The sequence below is a fragment of the Ranitomeya imitator genome, chromosome 3, assembly GCF_032444005.1.
Source record: "Ranitomeya imitator isolate aRanImi1 chromosome 3, aRanImi1.pri, whole genome shotgun sequence".
Lineage (NCBI taxonomy): Eukaryota > Metazoa > Chordata > Amphibia > Anura > Dendrobatidae > Ranitomeya > Ranitomeya imitator.
In genome coordinates this window covers 445,017,738-445,041,095 of record NC_091284.1, presented here as the reverse complement: position 1 = coordinate 445,041,095, position 23,358 = coordinate 445,017,738, and positions in this window count along the sequence as shown.

Genomic DNA, 23,358 nt, shown 5'->3' with positions numbered 1-23,358 from the left:
GCCCTTAATAATAGGGCCAGCTCGGCTACCTTGGTTTCTCCATTTTTTTGCAATTCTGGGTTCCATCCTCGTTTCTCTTCAGGACAGGTTGAGTCTTCGGACTGTCCTGGTGTGGATTCTGTGGTGGACAGGTTGCAGCAGATCTGGACTCAGGTAGTGGACAATTTGACCTTGTCCCAGGAGAAGGCTCAACTTTTCGCTAATCGCAGACGCCGTGTGGGTCCCCGACTTCGTGTTGGGGATCTGGTTTGGTTATCTTCTCGTCATATTCCTATGAAGGTTTCCTCTCCTAAATTTAAACCTCGTTTTATTGGTCCGTATAGGATTTCTGAGGTTCTCAATCCTGTGTCTTTTCGTTTGACCCTCCCAGACTCCTTTTCCATACATAATGTATTCCATAGGTCGTTGTTGCGGAGATACGTGGCACCTATGGTTCCATCTGTTGAGCCTCCTGCCCCGGTTTTGGTGGAGGGGGAATTGGAGTATATTGTGGAGAAGATTTTGGATTCTCGTGTTTCTAGACGGAAACTCCAGTATCTGGTTAAATGGAAGGGTTATGCTCAGGAAGATAATTCCTGGGTTTTTGCCTCTGATGTTCATGCTTCCGATCTTGTTCGTGCCTTTCATGCGGCTCATCCTGGTCGGCCTGGGGGCTCTGGTGAGGGTTCGGTGACCCCTCCTCAAGGGGGGGGTACTGTTGTGAATTCTGTGGCTGAATTCACTCCTGTGGTCACAAGTGGTACTGCAGCTTCTGAGCTTCCTCCCTCAGGTGTTCTGGTGAGCTCGTTGACTGCTTCATTACTTAACTCCGCCTGATGCTGCTATCCTTGCTCCTTGTCAATGTTTCAGTGTTGGATCTGAGCTTCTCCTGATTGTTCCTGTGACCTGCTGCTCTGTATAGCTAAGTGCTTTTTGCTATTTTGTTGTTTTTTTTCTGTCCAGCTTGTCTTTTGTTTTGCTGGAAGCTCTGAGACGCAAAGGGTGTACCGCCGTGCCGTTAGTTCGGCACGGTGGTTTTTTTTGCCCCCTTTGCGTGGTTCTTGCTTTAGGGTTTTTTGTAGACTGCAAAGTTCGCTTTACTGTCCTCGCTCTGTCCTAGAATATCGGGCCCCACTTTGCTGAATCTATTTCATCCCTACGTTTTGTCTTTTCATCTTACTCACAGTCATTATATGTGGGGGGCTGCCTTTTCCTTTGGGGAATTTCTCTGGGGCAAGTCAGGCCTATTTTTCTATCTTCAGGCTAGCTAGTTTCTTAGGCTGTGCCGAGTTGCCTAGGTAGTTGTTAGGCGCAATCCACAGCCGCTTTTAGTTGTGTTTAGGATAGGATCAGGTGTGCAGTCTACAGAGTTTCCACGTCTCAGAGCTCGTTCTTGTATTTTTGGGTATTTGTCAGATCACTGTGTGCGCTCTGATCGCTAAGCACACTGTGTCTCTGGATTGCCTTCATAACACCTGTCATTAGCAAACATAACAATCGTCGCTTCATCTGTAATTTTTCTAGCATTGCCAAACCATTGACCGATTTGACCAAGAAGGGTGCTGATTTGGTTAATTGGTCTTCTGCTGCTGTGGAAGCTTTTCAGGAGTTGAAGCGTCGTTTTTGTTCTGCCCCTGTGTTGTGTCAGCCAGATGTTTCTCTTCCGTTCCAGGTCGAGGTTGATGCTTCTGAGATTGGAGCAGGGGCGGTTTTGTCACAGAGAGGTTCTGATTGCTCAGTGATGAAACCATGTGCTTTCTTTTCCAGGAAGTTTTCGCCCGCTGAGCGTAATTATGATGTGGGCAACCGAGAGTTGCTGGCCATGAAGTGGGCATTCGAGGAGTGGCGTCATTGGCTTGAGGGAGCTAAGCATCGCGTGGTGGTATTGACTAATCATAAGAACTTGACTTATCTCGAGTCTGCCAAGCGCTTGAATCCTAGACAGGCCCGTTGGTCGTTATTTTTTGCCCGCTTCGACTTTGTGATTTCGTACCTTCCGGGCTCTAAAAATGTGAAGGCGAATGCTCTGTCTAGGAGTTTTGTGCCCGACTCTCCGGGTTTATCTGAGCCAGCGGGTATCCTCAAGGAAGGAGTCATTGTGTCTGCCATCTCCCCTGATTTGTGGCGGGTGCTGCAAAAATTTCAGGCGAATAAACCTGATCGTTGTCCAGCGGAGAAACTGTTCGTCCCTGATAGGTGGACTAATAAACTTATCTCTGAACTTCATTGTTCGGTGTTGGCTGGTCATCCTGGAATCTTTGGTACCAGAGAGTTAGTGGCTAGATCCTTCTGGTGGCCATCTCTGTCACGGGATGTACGTATTTTTGTGCAGTCCTGTGGGATTTGTGCTAGGGCTAAGCCCTCCTGTTCTCGTGCCAGTGGGTTGCTTTTGCCCTTGCCGGTCCCAAAGAGGCCTTGGACACATATTTCGATGGATTTCATTTCTGACCTTCCCGTTTCTCAAAAGATGTCAGTCATTTGGGTGGTCTGTGATCGCTTTTCTAAAATGGTCCATCTGGTGCCCTTGGCTAAATTGCCTTCCTCCTCTGATTTGGTACCTTTGTTCTTTCAGCATGTGGTTCGGTTGCATGGCATTCCTGAGAATATTGTTTCTGACAGAGGTTCCCAGTTTGTTTCAAGGTTTTGGCGAGCCTTTTGTGGTAGGATGGGCATTGACCTATCCTTTTCCTCGGCTTTCCATCCTCAGACTAATGGCCAGACCGAACGAACCAATCAGACCTTGGAAACATATCTGAGATGTTTTGTTTCTGCAGACCAGGATGATTGGGTGTCCTTTTTGCCGTTGGCTGAGTTCGCCCTTAATAATAGGGCCAGCTCGGCTACCTTGGTTTCTCCATTTTTTTGCAATTCTGGGTTCCATCCTCGTTTCTCTTCAGGACAGGTTGAGTCTTCGGACTGTCCTGGTGTGGATTCTGTGGTGGACAGGTTGCAGCAGATCTGGACTCAGGTAGTGGACAATTTGACCTTGTCCCAGGAGAAGGCTCAACTTTTCGCTAATCGCAGACGCCGTGTGGGTCCCCGACTTCGTGTTGGGGATCTGGTTTGGTTATCCTCTCGTCATATTCCTATGAAGGTTTCCTCTCCTAAATTTAAACCTCGTTTTATTGGTCCGTATAGGATTTCTGAGATTCTCAATCCTGTGTCTTTTCGTCTGACCCTCCCAGACTCCTTTTCCATACATAATGTATTCCATAGGTCGTTGTTGCGGAGATACGTGGCACCTATGGTTCCTTCTGTTGAGCCTCCTACCCCGGTTTTGGTGGAGGGGGAATTGGAGTATATTGTGGAGAAGATTTTGGATTCTCGTGTTTCTAGACGGAAACTCCAGTATCTGGTTAAATGGAAGGGTTATGCTCAGGAAGATAATTCCTGGGTTTTTGCCTCTGATGTTCATGCTCCCGATCTTGTTCGTGCCTTTCATGCGGCTCATCCTGGTAGGCCTGGGGGCTCTGGTGAGGGTTCGGTGACCCCTCCTCAAGGGGGGGGGTACTGTTGTGAATTCTGTGGCTGAATTCACTCCTGTGGTCACAAGTGGTACTGCAGCTTCTGAGCTTCCTCCCTCAGGTGTGCTGGTGAGCTCGTTAGCTGTTTCGTTACTTAACTCCACCTGATGCTGCTATCCTGGCTCCTTGTCAATGTTCCAGTGTTGGATCTGAGCTTCTCCTGATTGTTCCTGTGACCTGCTGCTCTGTATAGCTAAGTGCTTTTTTGCTATTTTGTTGTTTTTTTTCTGTCCAGCTTGTCTTTTGTTTTGCTGGAAGCTCTGAGACGCAAAGGGTGTACCGCCGTGCCGTTAGTTCGGCACGGTGGGTCTTTTTTGCCCCCTTTGCGTGGTTTTTGCTTTAGGGTTTTTTGTAGACTGCAAAGTTCGCTTTACTGTCCTCGCTCTGTCTAAGATTATCGGGCCCCACTTTGCTGAATCTATTTCATCCCTACGTTTTGTCTTTTCATCTTACTCACAGTCATTATATGTGGGGGGCTGCCTTTTCCTTTGGGGTATTTCTCTGGGGGCAAGTCAGGCCTATTTTTCTATCTTCAGGCTAGCTAGTTTCTTAGGCTGTGCCGAGTTGCATAGGTAGTTGTTAGGCGCAATCCACAGCCGCTTTTAGTTGTGTTTAGGATAGGATCAGGTGTGCAGTCTACAGAGTTTCCACGTCTCAGAGCTCGTTCTTATGTTTTTGGGTATTTGTCAGATCACTGTGTGCGCTCTGATCGCTAAGCACACTGTGTCTCTGGATTGCCTTCATAACACCTTTCATTAGCAGACATAACAGACAGGCCACAGGAACGATCCAGGAGGAAGCAAGACCAATACTAGAACATTGACTGGAGGCCAGGATCAAAGCACCAGGTGGAGTTAAATAGAGCAGCACCTAACGACTTAACCTCATCACCTGAGGAAGGAAACTCAGAAGCCGCAGTACCACTCTCATCCACCAAAGGAAGCTCATAGACAGAACCAGCCGAAGTACCACTCTCGACCACAGGAGGGAGCTTGGCCACAGAATTCACAACAGTACCCCCCCCCTTGAGGAGGGGTCACCAAACCCTCACCAGAGCCCCCAGGCCGACCAGGATGAGCCACATGAAAGGCACGAACCAGATCAGCAGCATGGACATCAGAGGCAAAGACCCAGGAATTATCTTCCTGACCATAAACTTTGCACTTAACCAGATACTGGAGTTTCCGTCTCGAAACACGAGAATCCAAAATCTTCTCCACTATATACTCCAATTCCCCTTCAACCAAAACCGGAGCAGGAGGATCAATAGATGGAACCACAGGTGCCACGTATCTCCGCAACAATGACCTATGGAACACGTTATGGATGGAAAAAGAAGCTGGAAGAGTCAAACGAAAAGACACAGGATTAAGAACCTCAGAAATCCTATATGGACCAATGAAACGAGGCTTAAATTTAGGAGAGGAAACCTTCATAGGAATATAACGAGATGACAACCAAACCAAATCCCCAACACGAAGTCGGGGACCCACACAGCGCCTGCGGTTAGCGAAACGTTGAGCCTTCTCCTGGGACAAAGTCAGATTGTCCACTACATGAGTCCAAATCTGCTGCAACCTATCCACCACAGTATCCACACCAGGACAGTCCGAAGACTCAACCTGCCCTGAAGAGAAACGAGGGTGGAACCCAGAATTGCAGAAAAATGGCGAAACCAAAGTAGCCGAGCTAGCCCGATTATTAAGGGCGAACTCAGCCAAAGGCAAAAAGGACACCCAATCATCCTGATCAGCAGAAACAAAACATCTCAGATATGTTTCCAAGGTCTGATTGGTTTGTTCAGTCTGGCCATTTGTCTGAGGATGGAAAGCCGAGGAAAAAGACAAATCAATGCCCATCTTAGCACAAAAGGCTCGCCAAAACCTCGAAACAAACTGGGAACCTCTGTCAGAAACGATGTTCTCTGGAATGCCATGTAAAAGAACCACATGCTGGAAAAACAACGGCACCAAATCAGAGGAGGAAGGCAATTTAGACAAGGGCACCAAATGGACCATCTTAGAGAAGCGATCACAAACCACCCAAATGACCGACATTCTTTGAGAGACGGGGAGATCCGAAATAAAATCCATAGAGATATGTGTCCAAGGCCTCTTCGGGACCGGCAAGGGCAAAAGCAACCCACTGGCACGAGAACAGCAGGGCTTAGCCCGAGCACAAATCCCACAGGACTGCACAAAAGAACGCACATCCCGCGACAGAGACGGCCACCAAAAGGATCTAGCCACCAAATCTCTAGTACCAAAGATTCCAGGATGACCAGCCAACACTGAACAATGAACCTCAGAGATAACTTTATTCGTCCACCTATCAGGGACAAAGAGTTTCTCCGCTGGGCAACGGTCAGGTCTATTAGCCTGAAATTTTTGCAGCACCCGCCGCAAATCAGGGGAGATGGCAGACAAAATTACCCCCGCTTTGAGAATACCCGCCGGCTCAGACAAACCCGGAGAATCGGGCACAAAACTCCTAGACAGGGCATCCGCCTTCACATTTTTAGAGCCCGGAAGGTACGAAACCACAAAGTCAAAACGGGAGAAAAACAGCGACCAACGAGCCTGTCTAGGATTCAACCGTTTGGCAGACTCGAGATAAGTCAAGTTTTTGTGATCAGTCAAGACCACCACGCGATGCTTAGCTCCTTCAAGCCAATGTCGCCACTCCTCGAATGCCCACTTCAAGGCTAGCAACTCTCGATTGCCAACATCATAATTTCGTTCAGCAGGCGAAAATTTCCTGGAAAAGAAGGCGCATGGTTTCATCACCGAGCAATCAGAACTTCTCTGCGACAAAACAGCCCCTGCTCCAATTTCGGAAGCATCAACCTCGACCTGGAACGGAAGCGAAACATCTGGTTGGCACAACACAGGGGCAGAAGAAAAACGACGCTTTAACTCCTGAAAAGCTTCCACAGCAGCAGAAGACCAATTGACCACATCAGCACCCTTCTTGGTTAAATCAGTCAACGGTTTAGCAATGCTAGAAAAATTAGCGATGAAGCGACGATAAAAATTAGCAAAGCCCAGGAACTTCTGCAGACTCTTCAGAGATGTTGGCTGAGTCCAATCATAAATGGCCTGAACTTTAACAGGGCCCATCTCGATAGTAGAAGGAGAAAAAATGAACCCCAAAAATGAAATCTTCTGAACACCAAAGAGACACTTTGACCCCTTCACAAACAAAGAATTAGCACGCAGGACCTGGAACACCATTCTGACCTGCTTCACATGAGACTCCCAATCATCCGAGAAGACCAAAATATCATCCAAGTATACAATCAGGAATTTATCCAGGTACTATCGGAAGATGTCATGCATAAACGACTGAAACACTGATGGAGCATTAGAAAGTCCGAATGGCATAACCAGGTACTCAAAATGGCCTTCGGGCGTATTAAATGCTGTTTTCCATTCATCGCCCCGTCTGATACGCACAAGATTATACGCACCACGAAGATCTATCTTGGTGAACCAACTAGCCCCCTTAATCCGAGCAAACAAATCAGACAGCAGCGGCAAGGGGTACTGAAATTTGACCGTAATTTTATTTAGAAGGCGGTAATCAATACAAGGTCTCAGCGAACCATCCTTCTTGGCCACAAAAAAGAACCCTGCTCCCAATGGCGACGATGACGGGCGAATATGACCCTTCTCCAAAGACTCACGTAACTCCGCATAGCGGCATACTCAGGTACAGATAAATTAAACAGTCGACCCTTAGGAAACTTACTACCAGGAATCAAATCGATAGCACAATCACAATCCCTATGCGGAGGTAGGGCATTGGACTTGGGCTCATCGAATACATCCCGGTAATCAGACAAGAACTCTGGGACCTCAGAAAGGGTGGATGATGAGATAGACAGAGATGGAACATCACCATGTACCCCCTGACAACCCCAGCTGGACACAGACATTGATTTCCAATCTAATACTGGGTTATGGACTTGTAGCCATGGCAACCCCAACACGACCACATCATGCAGATTATGCAACACCAGAAAGCGAATATCCTCCTGGTGCGCAGGAGCCATGCACATGGTCAGCTGGGTCCAATACTGAGGCTTATTCTTGGCCAAAGGCGTAGCATGAATTCCTCTCAATGGAATAGGATACTGCAAGGGCTCCAAGACAAACCCACAGTGCCTAGCAAACTCCAAGTCCATCAAATTCAGGGCAGCGCCTGAATCCACAAATGCCATGACAGAATAGGAAGACAAAGAGCAGATCAAAGTAACGGACAAAAGAAATTTCGACTGTACCGTACCAATGGTGGCAGACCTAGCGAACCGCTTAGTGCGCTTAGGACAATCAGAGATAGCATGAGTGGAATCACCACAGTAGAAACACAACCCATTCTGACGTCTGTGTTCTTGCCTTTCAGCTCTGGTCAAAGTCCTATCGCACTGCATAGGCTCAGGTTCATGCTCAGATAATACCGCCAAATGGTGCACAGATTTACGCTCGCGCAAGCGTCGACCGATCTGAATGGCCAAAGACATAGACTCATTCAGACCAGTAGGCATAGGAAATCCCACCATGACATCCTTAAGGGCTTCAGAGAGACCTTTTCTGAAAATATCCAGCTCACATTCATTCTATTGAGTGAGCACGGACCACTTTCTAAACTTCTGACAATAAATCTCTATCTCATCCTGACCCTGACACAGAGCCAGCATATTTTTCTCTGCCTGATCCACTGAATTAGGTTCGTCGTACAGCAATCCGAGTGCCAGAAAAAACGCATCAATATTACATAATGCAGGATCTCCTGGCGCAAGGGAAAATGCCCAGTCTTGAGGGTCGCCACGTAATAAAGAAATAATGATCTTAACTTGTTGTACTGGGTCACCAGAGGAGCGGGGTTTCAAAGCCAGAAACAGTTTACAATTATTTTTAAAATTCAAAAACTTTGCTCTATCTCCAGAAAATAACTCAGGAATAGGAATCTTAGGTTCTAACATAGGATTCTGAACCACTAAATCTTGAATATTCTGTACATTTATAGCGAGATTATCCATCAAAGAGAACAGACCTTGAATGTCCATGTCCACACCTGTGTTCTGAACCACCCTGATGTAAAGGGGAAAAGAAAGATAGAACACAGTGCAACGAAAAAAAAATGGTCTCAGAACTTCTCTTTTCCCTCTATTGAGAAGCATTAGTACTTTGGGCCTCCAGTACTGTTATGAACTGGTAATTCAGAACCACAATGGACATTGAAGTTCAGAGCACACAAAGTGACCTGACAATTACCAAAAACAAAGGACGAGCTCTGAGACGTGGGAACTCTGCTGACCGCAATCCCTAATCCTAACACACCACACTAGAGGTAGCCGTGGATTGCGCCTAACACTCCCTATGCAACTCGGCACAGCCTGAGAAACTAACTAGCCCTGAAGATAGAAAAATAAGCCTACCTTGCCTCAGAGAAATTCCCCAAAGGAAAAGGCAGCCCCCCACATATAATGACTGTGAGTAAGATGAAAATACAAACACAGAGATGAAATAGATTTAGCAAAGTGAGGCCCGACTTACTGAATAGACCGAGGATAGGAAAGATAGCTTTGCGGTCAACACAAAAACCTACAAACAACCACGCAGAGGGGCAAAAAGACCCTCCGCACCGACTAACGGTACGGAGGTGCTCCCTCTGCGTCTCAGAGCATCCAGCAAGCAAGAAAAACCAATAAAGCAAGCTGGACAGAAAAAATAGCAAGCAAAAATAACCCAAGCAAAACTTAGCTTATGCAGGATAGACAGGCCAAAGGAACGATCCAGGAGGAAGCAAGACCAATACTAGAACATTGACTGGAAGCCAGGATCAAAGCACCAGGTGGAGTTAAATAGAGCAGCACCTAACGACTTAACCTCATCACCTGAGGAAGGAAACTCAGAAACCGCAGTACCACTCTCATCCACCAAAGGAAGCTCATAGACAGAACCAGCCGAAGTACCACTCTCGACCACAGGAGGGAGCTTGGCCACAGAATTCACAACACCGTTGTAATATGAGGGGCCCTGGGCCTGTACCGCCGGCCACAAGAGACTCCCCCCCAGCTCAAACAGTGCTCTACAACTTGCAAAATTACCTCTCACAGCTCCACCAATGGTTAGTCTATGCGCTGACATCCTTCAATGCCTGGCACTGACAATACCAATGTGTTGACATGTATGATGCTACTTAAAATAGTCAGGGCCAGTGTCCTATATTTACACCAGTAAATACTTTGCGCCAAATTACTAGGTCTGAAACTCAGCAGAGGAGCCCACACCTGAACCAAAGTATGCCACCCTTTTGTCTTTTGGTTTTGTTCTATTGCGAGACATTAACATCTATTTATTTTTGGTGAGTACTAACTGTCAGACACTCATTACAATCGGCCTCCGCTGACAACACCAATGCTGCCTGTGTACCCCTGCAAGATAATTCCAAGTGTCTACAGCCTGCTTTTGTTATGTTAGGCCTACTAAGCCTGTCTGCGGTCCATTATAGAAATTGTCCTTCACTGACCACACCACTGCTGCCTGTGTACCCCTGGAACCTTTTTTAAATTGCCTAGAGCCTACTTTTGTTATGTTAGGCCTACTAAGCCTGTCTGCGGTCCCTCCATCCACTAGTCCTCCACTGACCAGACCACTGCTGCCCGTGTACCCCTGGAACCTTTTTTAAAGTGCCTACAGCCAACTTTTGTTATGTTAGGCCTACTAAGCCTGTCTGCGGTCCCTCCTTCCACTAGTCGTCCACTGACCAGACCACTGCTGCCCGTGTACCCCTGGAACCTTTTTTAAAGTGCCTACAGCCAACTTTTGTTATGTTAGGCCTACTAAGCCTGTCTGCGGTCCCTCCTTCCAATCGTCCTCCAATGACCAGACCACTGCTGCCCGTGTACCCCTGGAACATTTTTTAAATTGCCTACAGCCTAGTTTTCTTATGTTAGGCCTACTAAGCCTGTCTGCGGTCCCTCCTTCCAATAGTCCTCCACTGACCAGACCACTGCTGCCCGTGTACCCCTGGAACCTTTTTTAAAGTGCCTACAGCCAACTTTTGTTATGTTAGGCCTACTAAGCCTATCACAGTCCCTATGTGGAGGAAGGGAACTGGACTTGGGCTCATCAAATACATCCTGTAAATCCGACAAAAACTCAGGGACCTCAGAAGAGGGGGAAGAGGAAATTTACATCAAAGGAACGTCACTATGAACTCCTTGACAACCCCAACTAGTCACCGACATAGTTTTCCAATCCAGCACCGGATTATGTTCCTGTAACCATGGAAATCCCAGTACAACAACATCATGCAGGTTATGCAACACCAGAAAACGGCAATCTTCCTGATGTGCAGGAGCCATGTACATAGTCATCTGTGTCCAGTACTGAGGTTTATCCTTGGCCAAGGGTGTAGCATCAATGCCCCTCAAAGGAATAGGGCTCTGCAAAGGCTGCAAGGAAAAACCACAGCGCCTGGCGAATTCTAAGTCCATTAAGTTCAGGGCAGCGCCTGAATCCACAAATGCCATGACAGAAAAGGACGACAATGAGCAAATCAGGGTCACAGATAAGAGAAATTTAGGCTGTATAGTACTAATGGTAACAGACCTAGCGACTCTCTTAGTACGCTTAGGGCAATCAGAGATAACATGAGCCGAATCACCACAGTAAAAACACAGCCTATTCTGACGTCTGAATTCCTGCCGTTCTATTCTAGTCAAAATCCTATCACATTGCATAGGTTCAGGACTATGCTCAGAGGATACTGCCATATGGTGCACAGCTTTGCGCTCGCGCAGACGCTGATCAATCTGAATGGCTAGAGACATAGATTCGCTCAAACCGGCAGGTGTAGGAAAGCCCACCATAACATCTTTAAGGGTTTCAGAAAGACCTTTTCTGAAAATAGCAGCCAGAGCCTCTTCATTCCATTTAGTGAGCACACACCATTTTCTAAATTTCTGGCAGCATAACTCTGCCGCTTCCTGACCTTGACACAAGGCCAACAGGGTTTTTTCTGCATGATCCACAGAATTAGGTTCATCATACAATAATCCGAGCGCTTGAAAAAATGCATCTACATTCAATAATGCCGGATCCCCTGTTTCAAGAGAAAAAGCCCAGTCTTGAGGATCACCACGCAGCAAGGATATGATGATTTTCACCTGCTGAATGGGATCACCAGAAGAACGGGGTTTCAAAGCAAAAAACAATTAGCAGTTATTTTTAAAGTTCAAAAACTTGGATCTGTCCCCAAAAAACAAATCAGGAGTAGGAATTCTGGGCTCTAAAGCCGGAGTCTGGACAACATAGTCCTGGATATTCTGTACTCTTGCAGCAAGTTGATCCACACGAGAAAACAAACCCTGAACATCCATGCCAAAACATATATCCTGAACCACCCAGATATCAAGAGGAAAAAAAAAAGACAAACCAAAGCACAGAAAAAAAAATGGTTCAGAACTTTCTTTTCCTTCTTTTGAGATGCATTTAATTCATTTTTGGCCACTTGTACTGTTATGATCTAGTGGTTTAGGAACAACATGAGACAAGCTCTGAAGGAGGTGGTATCTGTACTGACCGCAAACCCTGAACCTAGCAGCGCAACTAAAAATAGCCGTGGGGGGTACCTGACGCTCCCTAGACCTCTCGGCACAGCCTAAGATCTAACTTCCCCTAAAGATGGAAACAGGAAACCTATCTTGCCTCAGAGAAAATCCCCAAAGGAAAGATAGCCCCCCACAAATATTGACGGTAAGAGGAGGGGAAAATAACATACGCAGAAATTAAATCAGATTTTAGCATAGGAGGCCAGTCTAGCTTGATAGATAGGACAGGAAAGGATACTGTGTGGTCAGTATTAAAACTCTACAAAAATCCACGCAGAGTTTACTAAAAATTTCCACACCTGACTAAAGGTGTGGAGGGTAAATCTGCTTCCCAGAGCTTCCAGCAAGACAGAATTAATTCATACAGATAACGCTGGATAAACATAGAAAACACAGAACGGATAAGTCCACAATCTGTGAACAGAAAAGAGCAAGCAAAAACTTAGCTTAGCTGAACTGGTCAGGATAACAGGGAAATCCAAAGAGATGTGAATCCAACCAGGAACCATTTACAAGTGGCACCAGCTGAAGGACAGAGCAGACATAAATAGCAGAGCAGAGACGATCAGTGGAAGCAGCTGAAGACAGCTAACTCCAAGGAGCAGCCACACCACTAAAAACCACAAGAGGGAGCCCAAGAGCAGAACTCACAAAAGTGCCACTTACAACCACCGGAGGGAGCCCAAGAGCGGAATTCACAACAGTGTACCCCTGGAACCTTTTTTAAAATGCCTACAGCCTACTTTTGTTATGTTAGGCCTACTAAGCCTGTCTGCGGTCCCTCCTTCCAATAGTCCTCCACTGACCAGACCACTGCTGCCCATGTACCCCTGGAACCTTTTTTAAAGTGCCTACAGCCTACTTTTGTTATGTTAGGCCTACTAAGCCTGTCTGCGGTCCCTCCTTCCAATAGTCCTCCACTGACCAGACCACTGCTGCCCGTGTACCCCTGGAACCTTTTTTAAAGTGCCTACAGCCAACTTTTGTTATGTTAGGCCTACTAAGCCTATCTGCGGTCCCTCCTTCTACTAGTCCTCCACTGACCAGACCACTGCTGCCCGTGTATCCCTGGAACCTTTTTTAAAGTGCCTACAGCCAACTTTTGTTATGTTAGGCGTACTAAGCCTGTCTGTGGTCCCTCCTTCCAATTGTCCTCCACTGACCACACCACTGCTGCCCGTGTACCCCTGGAACCTATTTTAAATTGCATAGAGCATCCTTTTTTTAATTGTTGGCGTACTAAGTCTGTCTGCGTCCATAATTGAAATTGTCCTCCACTGACCAGAGCAATGCTGCCTGTGTACCCCTGGAACCTTTTTTAAATTGCCTACAGCCTACTTTTGTTATGTTAGGCCTACTAAGCCTGTCTGTGGTCCCTCCTTCCAATAGTCCTCCACGGACCAGACCACTGGTGCCCGTGTACCCCTGGAACCTTTTTTAAAGTTCCTACAGCCTACTTTTGTTATGTTAGGCCTACTAAGCCTGTCTGCGGTCCCTCCTTCCAATAGTCCTCCACTGACCAGACCACTGCTGCCCGTGTACCCCTGGAACCTTTTTTAAATTGCCTACAGCCTACTTTTGTTATGTTAGGCCTACTAAGCCTGTCTGCGGTCCCTCCTTCCACTAGTCCTCCACTGACCAGACCACTGCTGCCCGTGTACCCCTGGAACCTTTTTTAAAGTGCCTACAGCCAACTTTTGTCATGTTAGGCCTACTAAACCTGTCTGCGGTCCCTCCTTCCAATTGTCCTCCACTGACCACACCACTGCTGCCCGTGTACCCCTGGAACCTATTTTAAATTGCATAGAGCATCCTTTTTTTAATTGTTGGCGTACTAAGTCTGTCTGCGGTCCATAATTGAAATTGTCCTCCACTGACCAGAGCAATGCTGCCTGTGTACTCCTGTAACCTTTTTTAAACTGCATTGAGCCAATTTTTTTGTTTAAGGCCTACTACCTGTGTCTGTCTGCGCCACTCAATACAGCTGTCCTCCTCTGAAAAAAGCTGAGCGTCAATAGTCTGGTTTTCAGCCTATAGGAATTTGAAAACTGCATTGGGGCTACTACTTCGGTAGGGCCTACTAACGGTGTCTGCCGCTCCAAGGTGTTCTCCTGGTTGCCTCTCCATAGCTTCGTTCTTCTAGCTCTCGTTTAGTAGTTGTTGCAAACAACACTGCATTAGGCCTACAAGTTGGGTCTGGGTTGTAGAGACGGTGTCTTCTGCTCCAAGGTGTTCTCCTGGTTGCCTCTCCATAGCTTCGATCTTCTAGCTCTCGTTTAGTAGTTGTTGAAACAACACTGCATTAGGCCTACAAGTTGGGTCTGGGTTGTAGAGACGGTCTCTGCCGCTCCAAGCTGTTCTCCTGGTTGCCTCTCCATAGCTTCGATCTTCTAGCTCTCGTTTAGTAGTTGTTGAAAACAACACTGCATTAGGCCTACAAGTTGGGTCTGGGTTGTAGAGACGGTGTCTTCCGCTCCAAGGTGTTCTCCTGGTTGCCTCTCCATAGCTTCGATCTTCTAGCTCTCGTTTAGTAGTTGTTGAAAACAACCCTGCATTAGGCCTACAAGTTGGGTCTGGGTTGTAGAGACGGTGTCTTCCGCTCCAAGGTGTTCTCCAGGTTGCCTCTCCATAGCTTCTATCTTCTAGCTCTCGTTTAGTAGTTGTTGAAAACAACCCTGCATTAGGCCTACAAGTTGGGTCTGGGTTGTAGAGACGGTGTCTTCCGCTCCAAGGTGTTCTCCAGGTTGCCTCTCCATAGCTTCTATCTTCTAGCTCTCGTTTAGTAGTTGTTGAAAACAACACTGCATTAGGCCTACAAGTTGGGTCTGGGTTGTAGAGACGGTGTCTTCCTCTCCAAGGTGTTCTACAGGTTGCCTCTCCATTGCTTCAATCTTCATGCTCGTCTTAAGTAGTTGTTGAAACAACACTGCATTAGGCCTACAAGTTGGGTCTGGGTTGTAGAGACGGTGTCTTCCGCTCCAAGGTGTTCTCCTGGTTGCCTCTCCATAGCTTCGATCTTCTAGCTCTCGTTTAGTAGTTGTTGAACACAACACTGCATTAGGCCTACAAGTTGGGTCTGGGTTGTAGAGACGGTGTCTTCCGCTCCAAGGTGTTCTCCAGGTTGCCTCTCCATAGCTTCTATCTTCTATGTTGTGAATTCTGTTGTCGATCTCCCTCCTGTGGTCATGAATGGTACTTCGGTGAGTTTGGTCCGTGGGCTCCCTCTGGTGGCTGTGAGTGGAGCTGCTGCTTCTGAGGTTCCTTACACAGGTGACGTGGTTTATCCTTTGGTTGGCTTCTCTATTTAACTCCACTCAGATCGTTTCTCCATGCCAGCTGTCAATGTTTTAGCATTGGTTCAGTTCGCTCCTGGATCTGTCTGGTGTCCTGTCTTCTCCTGCAGAAGCTAAGTTCCTGATTGTTATTATTGTTCTTGTTTCTTTGTCCAGCTGGTTATCTTGATTTTGTCTTGCTAGCTGGAAGCTCTGGGATGCAGGGTGGCACTCCCCGCACCGTGAGTCGGTGAGGAGGACCCTTTTGCACACTCTGCGTGGTCTTTTGTAGGTTTTTGTGCTGACCGCAAAGATTCCTTTCCTATCCTCTGTCTATTTAGTAAGTCGTGCCTCCCTTTGCTGAAACCTATCTCATTTCTGCGTTTGTGACTTTCATCTTTACTCACAGTCATTACATGTGGGGGGCTGCCTATTCCTTTGGGGTATTTCTCTGAGGCAAGGAAGGCTTTATTTTCTTCTCTAGGGCTAGCTAGCTCTTAGGCTGTGACGAGGCGCATAGGGAGCGTCAGGAGCGCTCCACAGCTATTTCTAGTGTGTGCGATAGGATTAGGGCTTGCGGTCAGCAGAGCTCCCACATCCCAGAGCTCATCCTGTATGAGTTTAACTATCAGGTCGGGTGCTCCTAACCACCAGGTCATAACACTTCTAGCTCTCGTTTAGTAGTTGTTGAACACAACATTGCATAAGGCCTACAAGTTGGGTCTGGGTTGTAGAGACGGTGTCTTCCGCTCCAAGGTGTTCTACATGTTGCCTCTCCATTGCTTCAATCTTCATGCTCGTCTTAAGTAGTTGTTGAAACAACACTGCGTTAGGCCTACAAGTTGGGTCTGGGTTGTAGAGACGGTGTCTTCCGCTTCAAGGTGTTCTCCAGGTTGCCTCTCCATAGCTTCGATCTTCTAGCTCTCGTTTAGTAGTTGTTGAAAACAACACTGCATTAGGCCTACAAGTTGGGTCTGGGTTTTAGAGATGGTGTCTTCCGCTCCAAAGTGTTCTCCAGGTTGCCTCTCCATAGCCTCTATATTCTAGCTCTTGTTTAGTAGTTGTTGAACACAACACTGCATTAGGCCTACAAGTTGGGTCTGGGTTGTAGAGACGGTGTCTTCCGCTCCAAAGTGTTCTCCAGGTTGCCTCTCCATAGCTTCTATCTTCTAGCTCTCGTTTAGTAGTTGTTGAACACAACACTGCATTAGGCCTACAAGTTGGGCCTGGGTTGTAGAGACGGTGTCTTCCACTCCAAGGTGTTCTACAGGTTGCCTCTCCATTGCTTCAATCTTCATGCTCGTCTTAAGTAGTTGTTGAAACAACACTACATTAGGCCTACAAGTTGGGTCTGGGTTGTAGAGACGGTGTCTTCCGCTCCAAGGTGTTCTCCAGGTTGCTTCTCCATAGCTTCGATCTTCTAGCTCTCATTTAGTAGTTGTTGAAAACAGCACTGCATTAGGCCTACAAGTTGGGTCTGGGTTGTAGAGACAGTGTCTTCCGCTCCAAGGTGTTCTCCAGGTTGCCTCTCCATAGCTTCTATCTTCTAGCTCTCGTTTAGTAGTTGTTGAACACAACACTGCATTAGGCCTACAAGTTGGGTCTGGGTTGTAGAGACGGTGTCTTCCGCTCCAAGGTGTTCTACAGGTTGCCTCTCCATTGCTTCAATCTTCATGCTCGTCTTAAGTAGTTGTTGAAACAACACTGCATTAGGCCTATAAGTTGGGTCTGGGTTGTAGAGACGGTGTCTTCCGCTCCAAGGTGTTCTCCAGGTTGCCTCTCCATAGCTTCTATCTTCTAGCTCTCGTTTAGTAGTTGTTGAACACAACACTGCATTAGGCCTACAAGTTGGGTCTGGGTTGTAGAGACGGTGTCTTCCGCTCCAAAGTGTTCTCCAGGTTGCCTCTCCATAGCTTCTATCTTCTAGCTCTCGTTTAGTAGTTGTTGAACACAACACTGCATTAGGCCTACAAGTTGGGTCTGGGTTGTAGAGACGGTGTCTTCCGCTCCAAAGTGTTCTCCAGGTTGCCTCTCCATAGCTTCTATCTTCTAGCTCTCGTTTAGTAGTTGTTGAACACAACACTGCATTAGGCCTACAAGTTGGGTCTGGGTTGTAGAGACGGTGTCTTCCGCTCCAAGGTGTTCTACAGGTTGCCTCTCCATTGCTTCAATCTTCATGCTCGTCTTAAGTAGTTGTTGAAACAACACTGCATTAGGCCTACAAGTTGGGTCTGGGTTGTAGAGACGGTGTCTTCCGCTCCAAGGTGTTCTCCAGGTTGCCTCTCCATAGCTTCTATCTTCTAGCTCTCGTTTAGTAGTTGTTGAACACAACACTGCATTAGGCCTACAAGTTGGGTCTGGGTTGTAGAGACGGTGTCTTCCGCTCCAAGCTGTTCTCCTGGTTGCATCTCCATAGCTTCAATCTTCTAGCTCTCGTTTAGTAGTTGTTGAAAACAACACTGCATTAAGCCTACAAGTTGGGTCTGGGTTGTAGAGACGGTGTCTTCCGCTCCAAGGTGTTCTCCAGGTTGCCTCTCCATTGCTTCAATCTTCATGCTCGTCTTAAGTAGTTGTTGAAACAACACTACATTAGGCCTACAAGTTGGGTCTGGGTTGTAGAGACGGTGTCTTCCGCTCCAAGGTGTTCTCCAGGTTGCCTCTCCATAGCTTCGATCTTCTAGCTCTCATTTAGTAGTTGTTGAACACAACACTGCATTAGGCCTACAAGTTGGGTCTGGGTTGTAGAGACGGTGTCTTCCGCTCCAAGGTGTTCTCCAGGTTGCCTCTCCATAGCTTCGATCTTCTAGCTCTCATTTAGTAGTTGTTGAACACAACACTGCATTAGGCCTACAAGTTGGGTCTGGGTTGTAGAGACGGTGTCTTCCGCTCCAAGGTGTTCTCCAGGTTGCCTCTCCATAGCTTCAATCTTCTAGCTCTCGTTTAGTAGTTGTTGAAACAACACTGCATTAGGCCTACAAGTTGGGTCTGGGTTGTAGAGACGGTGTCTTCCGCTCCAAGGTGTTCTCCTGGTTGCCTCTCCATAGCTTCGATCTTCTAGCTGTCGTTTAGTAGTTGTTGAAAACAACACTGCATTAGGCCTACAAGTTGGGTCTGGGTTGTAGAGATGGTGTCTTCCGCTCCAAGGTGTTCTCCAGGTTACATAGTTACATAGTTATTAAGGTTGAAGGAAGACTATATGTCCATCTAGTTCAACCCATAGCCTAACCTAACATGCCCTAACATGTTGATCCAGAGGAAGGCAAAAAAAACCCATGTGGCAAAGAGTAAGCTCCACATTGGGGAAAAAAATTCCTTCTCGACACCACATACGGCAATCAGACTAGTTCCCTGGATCAACGCCCTATCAAGGAATCTAGTGTATATACCCTGTAACATTATACTTTTCCAGAAAGGTATCCAGTCCCCTCTTAAATTTAAGTAATGAATCACTCATTACAACATCATACGGCAGAGAGTTCCATAGTCTCACTGCTCTTACAGTAAAGAATCCGCGTCTGTTATTATGCTTAAACCTTTTTTCCTCCAAACGCAGAGGATGCCCCCTTGTCCCTGTTTCAGGTCTATGATTAAAAAGATCATCAGAAAGGTCTTTGTACTGTCCCCTCATATATTTATACATTAAAATAAGATCACCCCTTAGTCTTCGTTTTTCCAAACTAAATAGCCCCAAGTGTAATAACCTATCTTGGTATTGCAGACCCCCCAGTCCTCTATGGTTGCCTCTCCATAGCTTCGATCTTCTAGCTCTCGTTTAGTAGAGATGGTGTCTGCCGCTCCAAGGTGTTCTCCAGGTTGCCTCTCCATTGCTTCAATCTTCATGCTCATCTTAAGTAGTTGTTGAAACAACACTACATTAGGCCTACAAGTTGGGTCTGGGTCGTAGAGACGGTGTCTGCGGCTCCAAGGTGTTCTCCAGGTTGCCACATAATCGAAGCTGCATAGAGCCTATTTTGTTATTTTACGCCTACTAAGTCTTTCTGCGGTCCCTCCTTCCAATTGTCCTCCACTGAGCACTCCAATGCAAACCGTGTACCCATGTAACCTTTTTTAAACCTGCGTCGAGCCAACTTTGTGGTGTAAGGCCTACTTGTAGTGTCTGGCTGCGCCACTCAATACAGCTGTCCTCTTTACAAAAAATGACCTACAATTATCTGGTTTTCAGCCTATTGGAATTGTAAAACTGCAGTGGGCCTACTAGTTGGGTTGGGGCCTTCTATCGGTGTCTGCCGCTCCTTGCTGTTCTCCTCCAGTGAACAAAGCTGTGCCGCCTGTTTACTACTGTTGCCAATTTTGAACTGCATTTAGACTACTTACTGATTTGGGCCTACTCTCTGTGTCAGCCTCTCATTCCAGTTGTCCTCCACTGAACAAAGCAATGCCCCCTGGTTAGTCCTGTTACCAATTTTGAACTGCATTTAGCCCACTTTATTCTTTGGGCCCATATCTGTTTCCCCCTCATCCTGCCCATTGCCGAGCCAGTGATAGATGAGTCTGCTGGTACATTGACCCATAAAGCAACATTCCCCATGCACGCTACACTGCAAGATTGTGACCCTGCTGAAAGTCAGGTTCCCCTTCCCACATACCATACCACTTTACACGGGGACAAAGAGGAAGGTGCAGATGAAGGTGCAGGTTCCTTCATCAGGTGGGGGGAGGAATATTTGTTGGCGATGTCACTGGCACAGGGCCCCTCATAGTATGCAAAAGTGTCGCTGTCAGTGGGAGGCGCCCCCGCCGTGCAAACACACCGCCGTACTTTGAGGGGCCCTGTGCCAGTGCCAATGCCAACGAGTGGGCCCCCCCTGCTTGCTCAGGATCACAGCACTTGCAAAGTTGAAATACTTACCTCTCCCTGCTCCACTGCCGTGACGTGGTCCAGATTTACTGGGCCCACTAATTACTTGAACCAGCCCTACCCCCCACAACTTTAGCCAAATGACCCCCAATTTCCAATGCCTTACTATTATTATAAGGTAAATTTAGATTGACAAGCTTCAGTAACAAGAATGTATGTTTTTTGCTATTAAAATGGGCACTGAAGGTGTTTTCCTGGCCTCCACTCACTGCCGACTATGCTCCCCCATTGACTTGCATTGGGTTTCGTGTTTCGGTCGATCCCCGACTTTTCGCGATAATCGGCCAATTCCACTCGACTCGACTTTTGAGATAGTCGGGTTTCGTGAAACCCGACTCGACTCTAAAAAAGTCAAGGTCGCTCAACCCTACTGATCAGTAATAAAAAAAAGCACAATACAATCACTATCAGTGCGATTATCCACAGGAGATCTGTACTTAGTATGCAGTGTCTGTGTACAGGTAATACAGTGATCACTGGTGACATTATACACAGGAGCTCTGTATATTGTATACAGTGTATAGTGTCAGTGTATAGGTAACACACTGACTCACCAGTGACGTCTCTAGATGAAGTCCTTCATGTTTGTTTTTCATCTTTCATTCAGCACAGACCGCCGTCACTTCTTCCAGTCAGGGCTAGTCCCTGCAGGAAATAACACAGTTATCTCGAGCTCCGCTTGCAGAACACATTACTTAATTTTTCACAACTTCTACATTACACCACATGAAGAAAAAAAGGTGACATAGTATCACTCTACACAGTAACAGGACCTCCTCACCCCCATTTAAAACAGTATCCTCAAAAAATAAAATAAATTTGTCACTGCAGTAATAATATCCCTTAATTAGCCCCTATGGTAATAATATTCCCCATCCTGGCCCCCGTGTATCTCATTCCTGGCTTCAGCCATATGTTCTCCCATCCTGCCCTCATGAGTATCCATTCTGTCCCATATGATCTCCCCATTCTGCCCCATCTGTCTCCATCGTATCCATCCTGCCCCCATGTCTTTCATTCTGCCCTGTGTCTCCAATGATGCTCCGTATCTCCATTCTTGCCCCACCTGTCTCCAGTCCTTCCCCCAGTGTGTCCAGCATTCTGCCTCATTGTGTCCAGCATTCTGCCCCCAGTGTGTCCAGCATTCTGCCCCCAGTGTCTCCAGTCCTGCCCCCAGTGTGTCCAGCATTCTGCCTCAGTGTGTCCAGCATTCTGCCTCAGTGTGTCCAGCATTCTGCCCCCAGTGTCTCCAGCATTCTGCCCCCAGCGTCTTCAGCCATGCCCCCCAGTGCTCCAGCGTTCTGCCTTAGTGTGTCCAGCATTCTACCCCCAGTGTCTCCAGCATTCTGCCCCCAGTGTCTCCAGCATTCTACCTCCAGTGTCTCCAGCATTCTGCCCCCAGTGTCTCCAGCATTCTGCCCCCAGTGCTCCAGCATTCTGCCCCAGTGTGTCCAGCATTATGCCCCCAGTGCTCCAGTATCCTGCCCCAGTGTCTCCAGCATTCTGCCCCCAGTGCTCCAGCATTCTGCCCCAGTGTGTCCAGCATTCTGTCCCCAGTGCTCCAGCATTCTGCCCCAGTATCTCCTGCATTCTGCCCCCAGTGTCTCCAGTCCTGCCCCCAGTGCTCCAGCATTCTGCCCCCAGTGCCTCCAGTCCTGCCCCCAGTGCTCCAGCATTCTGCCTTAGTTTGTCCAGCATTCTACCCCCAGTGTCTCCAGCATTTTGCCCCCAGTGTCTCCAGCATTCTGCCCCCAGTGCTCCAACTGTCTGCCCCCAGTGTCTCCAGCATTCTGCCCCCAGTGCTTCAGCATTCTGCCCCAGTATCTCCAGCATTCTGCCCCAGTGCTCCAGCATTCTGCACCAGTGTCTCCTGCATTCTTGCCCCCCATGTCTCCAGTCCTGCCCCCAGTGCTTCAACATTCTGCCTTAGTGTGTCCAGCATTCTGCCCCCAGTGTCTCCAGCATTCTGCCCCAGTGCCTCCTACATTCTGCCCCCCCCCCCAGTGCTTCAGCATTCTGCCCCCAGTGTCTCCAGCATTCTGCCCCAGTGTCTCCTACATTCTGCCCCCCAGTGCTCCAGCATTCTGCCCCAGTGCTCCAGCATTCTGCCCCAGTGTCTCCAGCATTCTGCCTCCAGTGCTCCAGCATTCTGCCCCAGTGTCTCCTGCATTCTGCGCCCAGTGTCTCCAGTCCTGCCCGCAGTGCTCCAGCATTCTGCCCCAGTGCTCCAGCATTCTGCCCCAGTGTGTCCAGAATTCTGCTCCCAGTGCTCCAGCATTCTGCCCCAGTGTGTCCAGCATTCTGCCCTAGTGTGTCCAGCATTCTGCCTCCAGTGGTCCAGCATTCTGCCCCCAGTGTCTCCAGCATTCTGCTCCCAGTGTCTCCAGCATTCTGCCCCAGTGCTCAAGCATTCTTCCCCAGTGTGTCCAGCATTCTACCCCCAGTGCTCCAGCATTCTGCCCCAGTGTGTCCAGCATTCAGCCCCGGGCCCCCCGGATCGCCGTTCTCAATAATAAAAAAAGTTCTTCTTACCTGACCGCGCTCCTGCTTCCTCCACTCAGCTGAAGCGCGCACTTGCCGGCAACTGACACTGACGTCAGACGCCGGCAACGTGCGTGCTGCGGCTGATGTCAGCTGCCAGCCTCTGATTGGCTGTTAACTATTGACGTGCAGGCATGGGCCCGCACCCGCACACAAATAGTGTTGCCGCAGTGCTGCTAAGGGCCCGGTTTAGCTTGCCGGTAGGGACCCGGTGAGCAGATGAGACGGGGCCCGATGACTGCCCCCTATGCCCACCGGGCCCCATACGCCAGTCAGGGCAGTAATGCCCTGATGGCTGCCCTGGTCCTTGATAGCGTATAATGCATCCCCATAGAGAATAATGCAGCCCCATATAGTATAATGCACCTTCACAGAGTATAATTCAGCCCCATAGAATATATATATATATACATATATATACACTGCTCAAAAAAATAAAGGGACCATTTAACAGAATATAACTCCAAGTAAATCAAACTTCTGTGAAATCAAATTGTCCCCTTAGGAATCAACACTGTTTGACAATCAATTTCACATGCTGTT